The 11,906-nt window shown below is 36.0% G+C and overlaps 2 pseudogenes; both read left to right on the top strand.

The window, feature by feature from the left end:
• The first annotated feature begins 1,361 nt into the window (after window positions 1–1,361).
• Window positions 1,362–6,949, top strand: LOC116321862 (annotated as a pseudogene).
• Window positions 6,950–8,889: 1,940 nt separating this feature from the next.
• Window positions 8,890–11,906, top strand: part of LOC116321861 — a 42,409-nt pseudogene continuing 39,392 nt past the window's right edge.

Raw genomic sequence — 11,906 nt, 5'->3', positions numbered from 1 at the left:
ATGCCCCTCCAATCAAGCATACCTAGGGTTTAGCTGGTAATGTTAAAGGGTTCAAGACTATGACAGAGCTGAAAGAAAAACAATGTTAAATGAACTTCAAATTATCAAAGATGTTAGATTTGGATCAGAAGGTTCAAAAACTAGATAAAATTAATGCTTTGGAGATTTTTAATCATGAATCATATAATAACATTCACTGAGCTTATCAATGTACTTTACTTTTTTTTAATTAGGTAAATTAGAGATGAAAATGAATATTGAGATTAAAGAAAAAGTTATAGATTAGTTTTGTTATATAATAAGCTGTTTTTGTCTTCTTTTGTTTTTCTCTGAGAGGAAAAAAATCTAAAAACATCCTGAATTGTCTTTCTTATTGTTCCTATCCTTTTGAAAATTATGATAGGAAAATGTTCAACTTTAGGCTTGCGACTGATAAACGCCAACGCCTGAACAACTAAAACAATTGACTAAATGATCCAAATTATGAAATAAACCTCTATTATCAATTACTTTATCAATTACATCTCATTATTTATGAAGCTGATTATGTGTTTCAGCTAAAACTGACTTTCTTGTTGCCCCTATCATTTTTCACATTATGATTAAAAAATTACAGAAAAATTACCATCTTTGGGTTTGAGAGTGATTATTTGTAATTACGTATAAACACCAACAAACTTTTTCTATTGACAAAATGATCCAAATCATTTAAAAAGAACCTAAATTACCAATTACTTTAAAAGATAATCTCATCATTCATAATCTCATTATTTACAAAGGTGATACAAAGCTGCAGCGCTAATATGTTTGCAGCATAACATGAAGCAACAGTGTGTAACTAAACGAAAGACCACTTTGAAGTTTGTTGTTAGCTGTTTATCAAGACATTACTATGGAAACCAGTATGATCATGATGTTCTGTAAAACACGAGGCATCGGCTCACAATTTTATCAGGTCCTCTTATCAGCAGGAAATGACCTGAGGTGATTTCACTGTAGCAGGTTGAAGAAATTTGGTGCCCATTTTATCAGGTAATAAAAGCCATCAGCAGTCATCTTATGACAGCTCCGGGCAATATCCTCAATCGATGTCCTGATGCATTGATTACATTTTGTTGGCACACAGCCTTTGTCCCTGACCTATTGTGCCTATAAAAAGGACTCCCTGGAGTATTCGTGTCAAACTACCTGGGAAAAGGTAATCATCAGTGCAAGACGGTTTTCGTGGGCTTAATTTTAGAGGGTTACAGACTTTAATATGTGTAGCAATTAGTTTGATTTGATCAAAATCTGTACTTCAATCTTACAGCGATTCATGAAATTGTGAATAACTATTATAAATAACTATTTGTCGGTGTTGCAGATCACGCGCTGCAGATGGAAAAAGGATCAACTGATTCAACATGGCTCGAGTAACAATCTTGGCTGGTAAATCATTTTATTTCAGTTGCTGATTGATTCAAAAGTGTAAAATTCTGCAAAATAATAATCAATATATTTGTTTTTCAGGTTTGTCCCTTTTGATTTGTCTTCAAGTTGGTATGTATTGATCATCTATATATGTTACTGACACGTGTTTCTGAATTACATGACTTAAAATGAGAACAAAAAAAATTCTCCTCTTTGCAAAAGTGTCTTCAACCAAACTGGCATGCTACTTCACCAACTGGTCCCAATACAGACCAGGTGCTGGCAGATACATTCCTGAAAATGTAGACCCCAACCTGTGCACACATCTGATCTACGCCTTCTCTGTAATCAGCCCCTCAAATGAGATAACAATGTACGAGTGGAACGATGATGTTCTTTACAGATCCTTCAATGCCCTCAAGAACAGGTGAGTGGTTGAAATATTACTTTAACTTTGGCTTCGTTTTCAATAATTAATAGCAAAAGTGTGCAATGTTGATCGTGGCATGAATGGCAAAGTGGTTTTCAAGCACTTCATTATTAACAGATTTGTTTTAATTTTATTAATGCAGCCAAAATAAAAAGAGGAAAAATTTACATGCAAAAATCTCAAAATAAAACAGATTTAACAAGGCAGTGGTTTTTAAATGAACACAAAACCTTTGACAACTATCATATATATATAATGTTCTACGAGCGTGCCACTGTTTTTATTGCATTCTTGTGATGATTCTGATATCCTAAAAATCTTTATACGTAGGGGAGACCGGGGATAGTTGTAACGTGGGTCAGTTGTAACACTTCCAATTTCTCCAATCAGGGCTAAGTTTCAAATGATGTGATTCATCCTGTGCATGCCCAATTCAGTTCTGCTATCACATGTGAAAAATCAGCACATTTTGTCAAACACAGACAATTTAACACGAAAAAAAGTAATTTGTATGCCAAAAAGTAAGTTTTTCTACTTTATTTCAATTTCTAATAGCATTATGTGCTTTGCAGTTAAACTCATCAAATTTAAATTATGTTATTTGTATGTCTATGGGCATATATTCTGTGTAGGTCTTTAGTGCTAATGTTTTAGCCGTTGGCTGTAATCTTAGCTAGTTCATGGCTATAGGAGTCTGGGTCATTTGTAACAATGATGCAGATGTTTCAACTTACCACACTATTACTTTAACTTATATTAAACAAGTTGGGGCAACGACATCAGCAGAGAGAGGTTCACTGGTCACCTTTGTATATGCGGTTAATGCCATTGGCAACACAATTCCTCCACTGTTTGTGTTCCCACACATACATTATACAGACCACTGTGTCAGAGATGGACCAGTAGGAAGTATTGGTAGTGGAAATAAATCAGGATGGGTGCAAGAAACAGATTTCCTCATCTTTCTGAAGCACTTTGCAAACCACACCAAGGTAAGCCATAATAAAAAGTAATGGAATTGCGATGCTGGTGGTGCACAACTACATTTTTTCAGCTTCATTGTTATGTTCAAAAGTTGGTGCAAGAGTTGTAGGTTATAATGCCCACTGAGCCAATGAGGCCAAACTCAAGGAAGACCAACCAGAATTAATGAAATATTTAGTTGCAGAAAATTCCATAATTTGTCTTTTGGGGGTTGGAATATGTTCAAAAGCTAGATTTCTGCATTCTGTCACACACACATAGCTACGTTAATGGCTCTAAGTGCATTCATGTGTTGAATAAAAAGATTACATGTTAATGTTTTGTCAGTACCCTTATTTCATTGTGTTACATTTCACCCCAGGATATGTTAAAACTAACCCAGACTATGGGGTTAATTGTAACATTTCACTCTTTGTGTTTGAGACCATACCATGCAATGGGTAATTGTGCTGCAGAGAAAATAGCTGGACTATTTAATAGCAGAGACATGTAAATACTTTGCATTACATTTTGAATCCACTACCTTAAAAGATCTCCAATTTACAGACAGAAATGTCAAAAATGTTACAACTATCCCCGGTCTCCCCTACTAAGTGTTTCTAAAGAAACTTATATTAGTTTCTGTTATAAAATGTATTTATACCAGGATAAGAAACCTTTTTAATGAAACACCCACCATTCGCCAAATGTAGCATTCTTGTTGTTGTTTATTTGTTTTGCATCAAATTTGGTAAAGTTTAAACTGTGTTCATATATAAAAGGCAGACGTGTCAGAGAATGATTTGTGGAATCAAGCTCAAGTTGAGCTTTTGGCAGTCAGCATTTTGATTTTATTAAATGAGACATCACAAGAAAGAATAAAATTAGGACACTGTATCCTCATACAACCTGTTTTAAGGGGGTGCAAATTGACTCATTACTGAGATATAAAATCAAGTTAGCAGTACTGTGGTTTTTCAGGCCTATAAAAATTCAACCTGTTTGTATAAACAGAAGAGTCATTCCCTACTGACCAACAACAACCCAGGTTTAAGACAACTTCTGCCACCTCGGACCACAAAGAATTACTAGAAAAGACTCATCATTGTTTACACCATTTCTGAAGTGAAGGTTTCTAATGCAACATTTTCCTAGGATTTGTGAAGTTAAATGAATAAAAAATTGGGAGAAAATGAAAAGACTAGGATGACATTACATGACACGAGGAATGAGGACTTGTGAAATATAGCATAAAGTCTTTCTCACATGGCTTAATTATAAATCTACCTGTTTTTCTACATATCCATCACAGAAACCCCCAGCTGAAGACTCTGTTGGCTGTTGGTGGCTGGAACTTTGGCACTGCACAGTGAGTCTACATGACAACAGCATCACAAAGCTGTAGAATTACATTATTTCACATAACAACAACAAATTCATCATCACCTCAACATATCTATAAACTTTCCATCTCAATAGGTTTACCATCATGGCTTCAACTCCTGCCAGTCGCCAAACATTCATCCAGTCTTGCATCAGATTCTTGAGGCTGCATGGCTTTGATGGACTTGACCTGGACTGGGAGTATCCTGGAGCACGGGGAAGCCCACCAGAGGACAAGAAGAGATACACAGTGCTCTTACAGGTTAGTCTGGAAATCAACGTATACTTACATTACACTATGCACATTATATGTTAGTATGTTATTGTTATTTTTATATGTATTTTACATATAAAATATGCTTTCTCACTGAAATGAATGCACAATATCATCCTTGTCTACTGTATTCTTGCATCTAGGAATTGCTTGCTGCCTTTGAAAAAGAAGCTACTGAGACCAAACAACCACGGCTCTTGCTCACAGCTGCAGTGGCCGGTGGGAAGGGGAACATTGACAACGGCTATGAGATTGCCGATGTGTCAAAGTGAGTTTATTTGATAGGAAGTCACTAAAGTTCCAGTCCTAAAGACTTCATCCCACTTTTCATTTTGCAGCACTGGAGGTTACTTCAATAAATGCAAGTATTAACTCATACTAAAACACTGCAGGTCCCAGAGTTACAGGGAGAGCAAATATTCGAGAAGAAGAGCTACCTGCCGTTTTATTTACTATACACACATTGCTTAATGTGAAAGGCTTAGATAGCTAACCACAATAATAACATGGAGAAAATGATATAGAGAGGTAGTTACATAATGTGAATACACTGAATGATTTTTGTTGAATGATACATGCTGATAAAGAAGTATTAATGTTACAGTTTGATTACTTTAAATATGTTCAAGTTCTTAACTTATTTTACTTATTATTATCATTGATATTATTTTGTTACATTGTATTTCATGGTGATGTTTTACAGGTTTCTAGACTTTATAAACGTCATGACCTATGACTACCACGGAGCCTGGGACCCATTCACTGGTCACAACAGCCCTCTGTACCGCAGCTCCGTCGATCAGGGTGATAACATATATTACAATGTGGTGAGTGAAACTTTCAACAACATTCATATATATTTCACTACAAAATATTATTAGAATAATAATAGCATTATATAATATACTATTTTTTTCTCTCTCTCAAAGGACTTTGCTATGAGATATTGAGGGACCAGGGAGCTCCTGTGAAAAGCTCTTAGTCGGTTTCCCCACATATGGACGCACATTCACCACATCAACAGCTGCTAATGGTCTTGGAGCTACAGCCACAGGACCAGCGAGCGCTGGGCCTTACACCCGTGAAGCTGGGTTTTGGTCTTACTACGAGGTCGGCTAACACAAAGCAGCATATGTTCAGTTTTATTACACCACCAAGTTTTCCATTAATACTAATGACTAATTAATGGAGCAAACTAAGATCACAGACTGTGTGAAGGTGTTGAAGTATTATTTTCTTCTCTACAGATTTGCACCTTTATCCAAACAGGCAGCATAAAGTGGATTGATGAGCAAAAGGTGCCCTATGCCATTAAGGGCAATGAGTGGGTTGGCTTTGATAACAGGCAGAGCTATGAAATCAAGGTAACCATACAGATTTTTGTTTAAGGTGATAATAAAAAACAAATCAGAATGTTCGTATTAACTGGCAGCTATATCTTACTGCTCTTTAAAGTAGTACAAACATCAGGTACATCTGATGATTATTAATCTGTGTAGTTATAAACCATGCACATATAGTTTTTAATAACTTGTTTTGGGCAGAAGATGGCACTCTTATCACCTCACAACTATTTTTTTATTTTTTGTATAAAATGTGATTTATTCTAGATACTTTCATTTTATACATGTTTCAAAAAATGTTGTTACCTGCGTCACAGATATGATAAAATTTCAGTTACATGTTGGGTTTTCCAGCATATGTTTAAACTTTATCATTCACTGTTTCGGTCCACAACTGGTCATGTTTAAAAGAGTCTTTAAGCTTTTTGAAAGAATTAATGAATTCCCTGCTCTGTGTTTCATATTTATATTTGGATACATTTGGTTACTTTTGGATTATCCACTGGGAGACATTTGGTAGTTTTAAATTGCAACTCACAGTTTACATTTCACAGGCACAGTATGTGAAAGACAACAGATTTGGAGGAGCATTCGTCTGGTCTCTGGATCTCGATGATTTTGCTGGACAGTTCTGTGGACAGGGACATTATCCTCTCATTAGTTATCTGCGCACTCTTTTGAATTCAGGTAAACAGAAAAAAGCATAAACATGGACATGTTAATAATTATCAGTGTCATCATCTCTACTTAAGAAAAGTTTTTTTTTTCTCCAAAATTTCTTAAACTTGTATATATACTTACTGTATTTACTAGATTCTCCACCACCTCCACCTGTAACCACACATCCACCGCTCGTCTCTACGATCCATCCTGGCCCAACAGCTACTACCACTACTGCTACTACTACTACTACTACTACTACTACTACTGCTACTACTGCCAAAACAACCTCAAGTCCTGTTTCCGGAAGTGGATTCTGTGCTGGAAAGCCAGATGGCCTGTATGTAAATGATGAGGATCCCCACACCTTTTATCAGTGTGTCCATGGACATGCATACATCCAGCCATGTCCAAATAATCTTGTTTACAGTGATGCATGCAAATGCTGTACCTAAGTGAGACTGAATAAAAGTTGTCTTGACCTAGCAAAAATGTTTTTTATTCTTGTTTTTTATGAGAACCACACTGCCTGGACAGTCACTAAATGCAGCTACTATAGCCTGAATTACATATAGGCCCATTTTAAAACTAGGATGGGTTTGCCAAGATTTGCAGCTAGCTGCACAATTTTTCTTTAAAGGTTAGAATCAGAACAATACTGAATTTTTGGTCTCTAGATTGAAAATTGCACACCCAGTTAATGTATTTGAAACGGGAGCAGGTTTGGTTAATTCTTACATGAAGGCAACTGAAACATTGTACAACAAATACAAATCTGCTCATGTTTCTGTTTTTCTTAGTTTGTCTGGCATTTTCTTTTCCTCAAAACCTGCTGTGGCTGTCCCCGTGCCAGCATTGTAACAGCTGGCTCAAACACCAAACACAATAAAGGATTCAATACCACGGTGAAAGGTTAAACTATTATTTGAATAGATGAATTAATAAAGGAAAAGAGTGGCTGCTGCAGCACAGTAGAAAGAGAGAGTGAGTCAGAGCTTTACAAACAAACAGCTGACATAAATTGAGCCAACAAGCAAGCACATGCACTTTCCAGCCATCCGACCAAGCTGAAAATTAGGTTTTGTTTTGAGGAAAATTATGTGTCAGTTAGTATAATACTTGCTGCGATTCCACATCATTGGTACTCAAACTTGTTCAATGCCACAGCTCAATATAATATTTAACAATTGCTAAAATTAAAAATGGATTTGGGGGCTTTTTTGCAAGGTTGAATTTTAGTAAAATAAAGGTTGGTGAAATAGCATCAGTAAACTTTGGACTGTTGTCCCCATAAAAATCATACTTGATTGTCTTACTTGTAATATCTTCCCCTAGTGATTTCCCCAGACTGTTGATAGATTAGTGGAGTTTTTACACTTGGATTAATCAATTTAATGCCAAACTATTACATAAGAAAGGGTTTTTACAGTGTAGTGTGTGTCAGTATGACATGGCAATGGTACTTTCATTTATATAGCACATTTCATGACATGCAACTCATGTGTTTAACATAGCAAACAGCACAAAAAAATAAATGAAAAAGCAAAACTCAAACTTTTCTTAATCACATTGAGAAAAGCAAAAATGACAGAGGTCACTCTCATTCCCGACTAGATTCTCATCATCTGGACATTCACTGACCCTATACCTCTTCCTCAGTGTACCATTGTGGTGCTGCAGGAGAATGAAAACCCTCTTAGGATATCTAATAAAGCATAGGCAAATTATAGAAATTACATTTTGTGGGTCTTCTGCAATGTTCAGTTCCTGCATTACTGTCATTTCGTATCATTACTGTCATTTCAGTCTGTCACTGTGAAGCTGACAACATGATGAGATCATAATATATTCATTAGAATATTCAAAATTTGTGCATATAATGTGATTTTACTGTAATGAAATTAAAATGCTAAGTTTCTTTTGTAGGTGTATAACTGCTAAACTGCTGCTTGGTATTGGGCTACTAGGCAACATGATGACATCATATCATCTGATAAAGGTAAGATCCTACAGGGGCCTAAGATGTACCCATGTGACGGTTTTGGTTCCTCAGCTCCTGACAGTGTAGGAGTAGTTCACAGACAAGCAGACAGGCAGGGGTTGTGTTTAAAATAGTAAGACAGCTGTTTTTGTATTTCCGCCTAATTTTAACTTTCAGGTCCAGGTGTTTGCAAGCTACACAATGAGCAATCTTAGGTTTTCTGCAAATGTTGTAGAGGCTTTCAAAACAATATGTGTTTTGTGTGTGTGTGTGTGTGTGTGTGTGTGTGTGTGTGTGTGTGTGTGTGTGTGTGTGTTCATGAATCAGTTACTATTTGACTTATGAAGCAATACCAGAATGTCCTTAACTTTAGGACATTTCGTTTACTTTGAGTTAATGATTATCATAGATTCTGCATATTTTTTTTCTTTACTGCTCTGTTTTATTACATTACCAGTCTGACCTCAGCTATCATGCGCATCCTAATTGTGATCTCAGGTAAGGGAAATTGAAATACAAATTTTGCAGATGCAAATTTGATATTTAACTATTTGTATGTAACAAAAAAAAAATGCTACTGTTAAGGTCTCTGTCTTGCCTTTGGCAGTCTGGGTGAGTTCATAAATCATACTTACCCTTTTATATTGAACAGTCATATAATGTTTTAAAGAGGTTAAAAAATGTTCTTTCATATTCAGTCTCATCCTCCAGACTTGTGTGTTACTTCACAAACTGGTCCCAATACAGACCTGGCAATGGGAGGTTTATGCCTTCAAATATTGATCCAAACCTTTGTACGCACCTAATCTATGCCTTTTCTGGTATTAACGAGGCAAATGAATTGGTGACCATAGAATGGAATGATGAGGAACTCTATAGATCCTTTAATGGACTCAAACAAAGGTCAGTCCATTCTCTCTTCATATCACTTACAAAATGTTGAGAAAAAATAATCTTTGCTGCTGTGTCTTTATATTCCCACAGGAATCCAAATCTTAAAACCCTGCTGGCAGTTGGAGGTTGGAATTTTGGAACACAAAAGTGGGACACTAAGCATAAAACAATTACCAATCATAAATTTTCTCTTTATGCAGATCTTTTTAATTGTGCCTTTCTTTTGTCAATCGGTTTCATAGGTTCACTACTATGGTGTCAACACAAGCCAACAGAAATACATTTATACAATCTTCTATCAAACTACTGAGAAAATTTGGTTTTGATGGACTAGACTTAGACTGGGAATACCCTGCAGCAAGAGGAAGCCCTCTTGAGGACAAGCAGAGATTCACAGTGTTATGCAAGGTGAGATTTGGAGTTACTGATGTTTGGCATGAACCATAAAGTTACCTTTCTTTTCTGTGGTTTATAGGAGCTACTACAGGCCTTTGAGGCAGAGGGAACATCAACAGGACGGCCCAGGTTAATGATTTCTGCTGCCGTGTCTGCTGGTAAAGGAACCATTGATGCCGGTTATGAAGTCTCAGAGATATCAAAGTAAGCTTATTAGTAATATCACATCGTATGCCCTGCAAAACCTGTTTTGCTGACCTTGACCTCTCATGCACTTTATCAGGTATGTCGATTTTATTAATGTGATGACATATGACTTTCATGGTACCTGGGAGCGTGTCACAGGACATAACAGCCCTTTATACAAAGGATCCCAAGATATTGGGGACCATGTTTACTTAAATACTGTGAGTAGATGGGTTCATTTTTCTCCCCTGAAAAAGAGGGATTATGTAATCCATTCCGTTTGTTTGTTTGTCTGTTTGTTAGCGGTCTAGTGTTTCCAAGATATAATTTCAGATTTTATGTAATGATAGATACCAACAAGCTGATCTAAGGTGATTTAATTTTCATGAAAATCAAGTCAATGTGAAAATCAGTAAAACTTTACATACACAATTTTTTTTATGGGTCATCTTCAGACTTCACAACAATATATTAGGTCTTGAAGGGCATGCGTACCTAGGTTGGCCAAACATTTGATCTTTATGAAATAAATTCAAGAAACCATATTGAATTATATATCATTTAAAAGGGTATGGAGAGAGCAGCACAAGACACTACACCATCACTATGACACTATATTTCTCAAAATTACACAATGACTGAAAATAGGTTAAAAATGTTAAATATGTTAAAATCTCAAGTTTTAAAGCATGTAAAAGACAAAGATTTCAGCTAATTCTGCTCCAATCATATGAATAAAGATGAAAAATACAAACTTTTTAGTATGTATTAGGAAAAAGCTTTCATTTCGATTAGATCGTCTCCAAATTTTGAAGCAATATATTAGTCAAAGGGGGACATAAGCACTTTCTTTTTTTGAGCTCTTTAAAACATTTTTTGATACAACATTATATGACTTCACAATGACACAAAAATATTAATATAGTGCAGAAATGACTATGAAAACAATGCAGATATCATTATTGGTGATAACAATACCAGTTACCAGTGCAACATAAAACATCAGAGTTTTAGTATAGCCCTTGCCCTTCAAGGACAGTTGTTTCAGACTGCAATTGCTCTCATCCACTCTCCGCTTTTCCACACAGTTCTCAACCAACTGACGATGGATTGACATTGATTGTCACCATTTTTACACCCTTCTCTATCTCTAACACTTGAGAATTTAAATCACGAATTATTTATAAAGTCAGTGAGTCACTGAACCTAATAATATTAATATTAATGACAATATAACTTACATATATTTACATTTTAGGATTTTGCTATGAGGTACTGGGCGGAAAAGGGACACCTGTACAAAAGTTAAATATGGGCTTTGCTACATACGGACGCACGTTTAGTCTTTCTACTCGATCCAGTCAAGTTGGAGCCCTGTCAGCAGCCCTGCTGCTGCTGGCACATTTACAAGGGAGTCCGGCGTCTGGTCTTATTATGAGGTAAACAGCACTCTCATATTAATATTTTCATTTTAAGTCAGTTCCTATGTCTTAGTAGCAAATCAGTGTTAATATATCAAGTTGCCACACAGAGTACGTTTTTTTATCCGTTTTCAGATTTGCACCTTTCTTCAAGGCGCCAGTGTCCACTTGATTGAGGATCAGAAGGTCCCATATGCCACCAAACAAAACGAGTGGGTTGGATATGACAATAAAGAAAGTTTTATGACTAAGGTAGACATGTGCTTCTGCATGTTGCTCAGTTTTTCTTTGCCAGATAACATTGGTACTAAAACCACATATCACATTAAAATGCGTATACTGTTATTAAATTGTTCCTATTGTTACTGCTTCAGGTCCGTTACCTAAAAAACAACACTTTTGGAGGAGCCTTTGTCTGGGCTCTGGATCTAGACGACTTTAATGGACAGTTCTGTGGACAGGGACGATACCCCCTCATCAGTTCTCTTCGCTCTCTTTTGTTTCCAGGTAATAAAATTCATACATTAGCATTTTATGTTCGTTTTGAGCTAGCCAGTTACTTATT

Source organism: Oreochromis aureus, linkage group 20 (assembly GCF_013358895.1).
Source record: "Oreochromis aureus strain Israel breed Guangdong linkage group 20, ZZ_aureus, whole genome shotgun sequence".
Classification (NCBI taxonomy): Eukaryota; Metazoa; Chordata; class Actinopteri; order Cichliformes; family Cichlidae; genus Oreochromis; species Oreochromis aureus.
The sequence above is the reverse complement of the archived record's forward strand: the minus strand, read 5'-3'. Positions and strand labels throughout refer to the sequence as shown.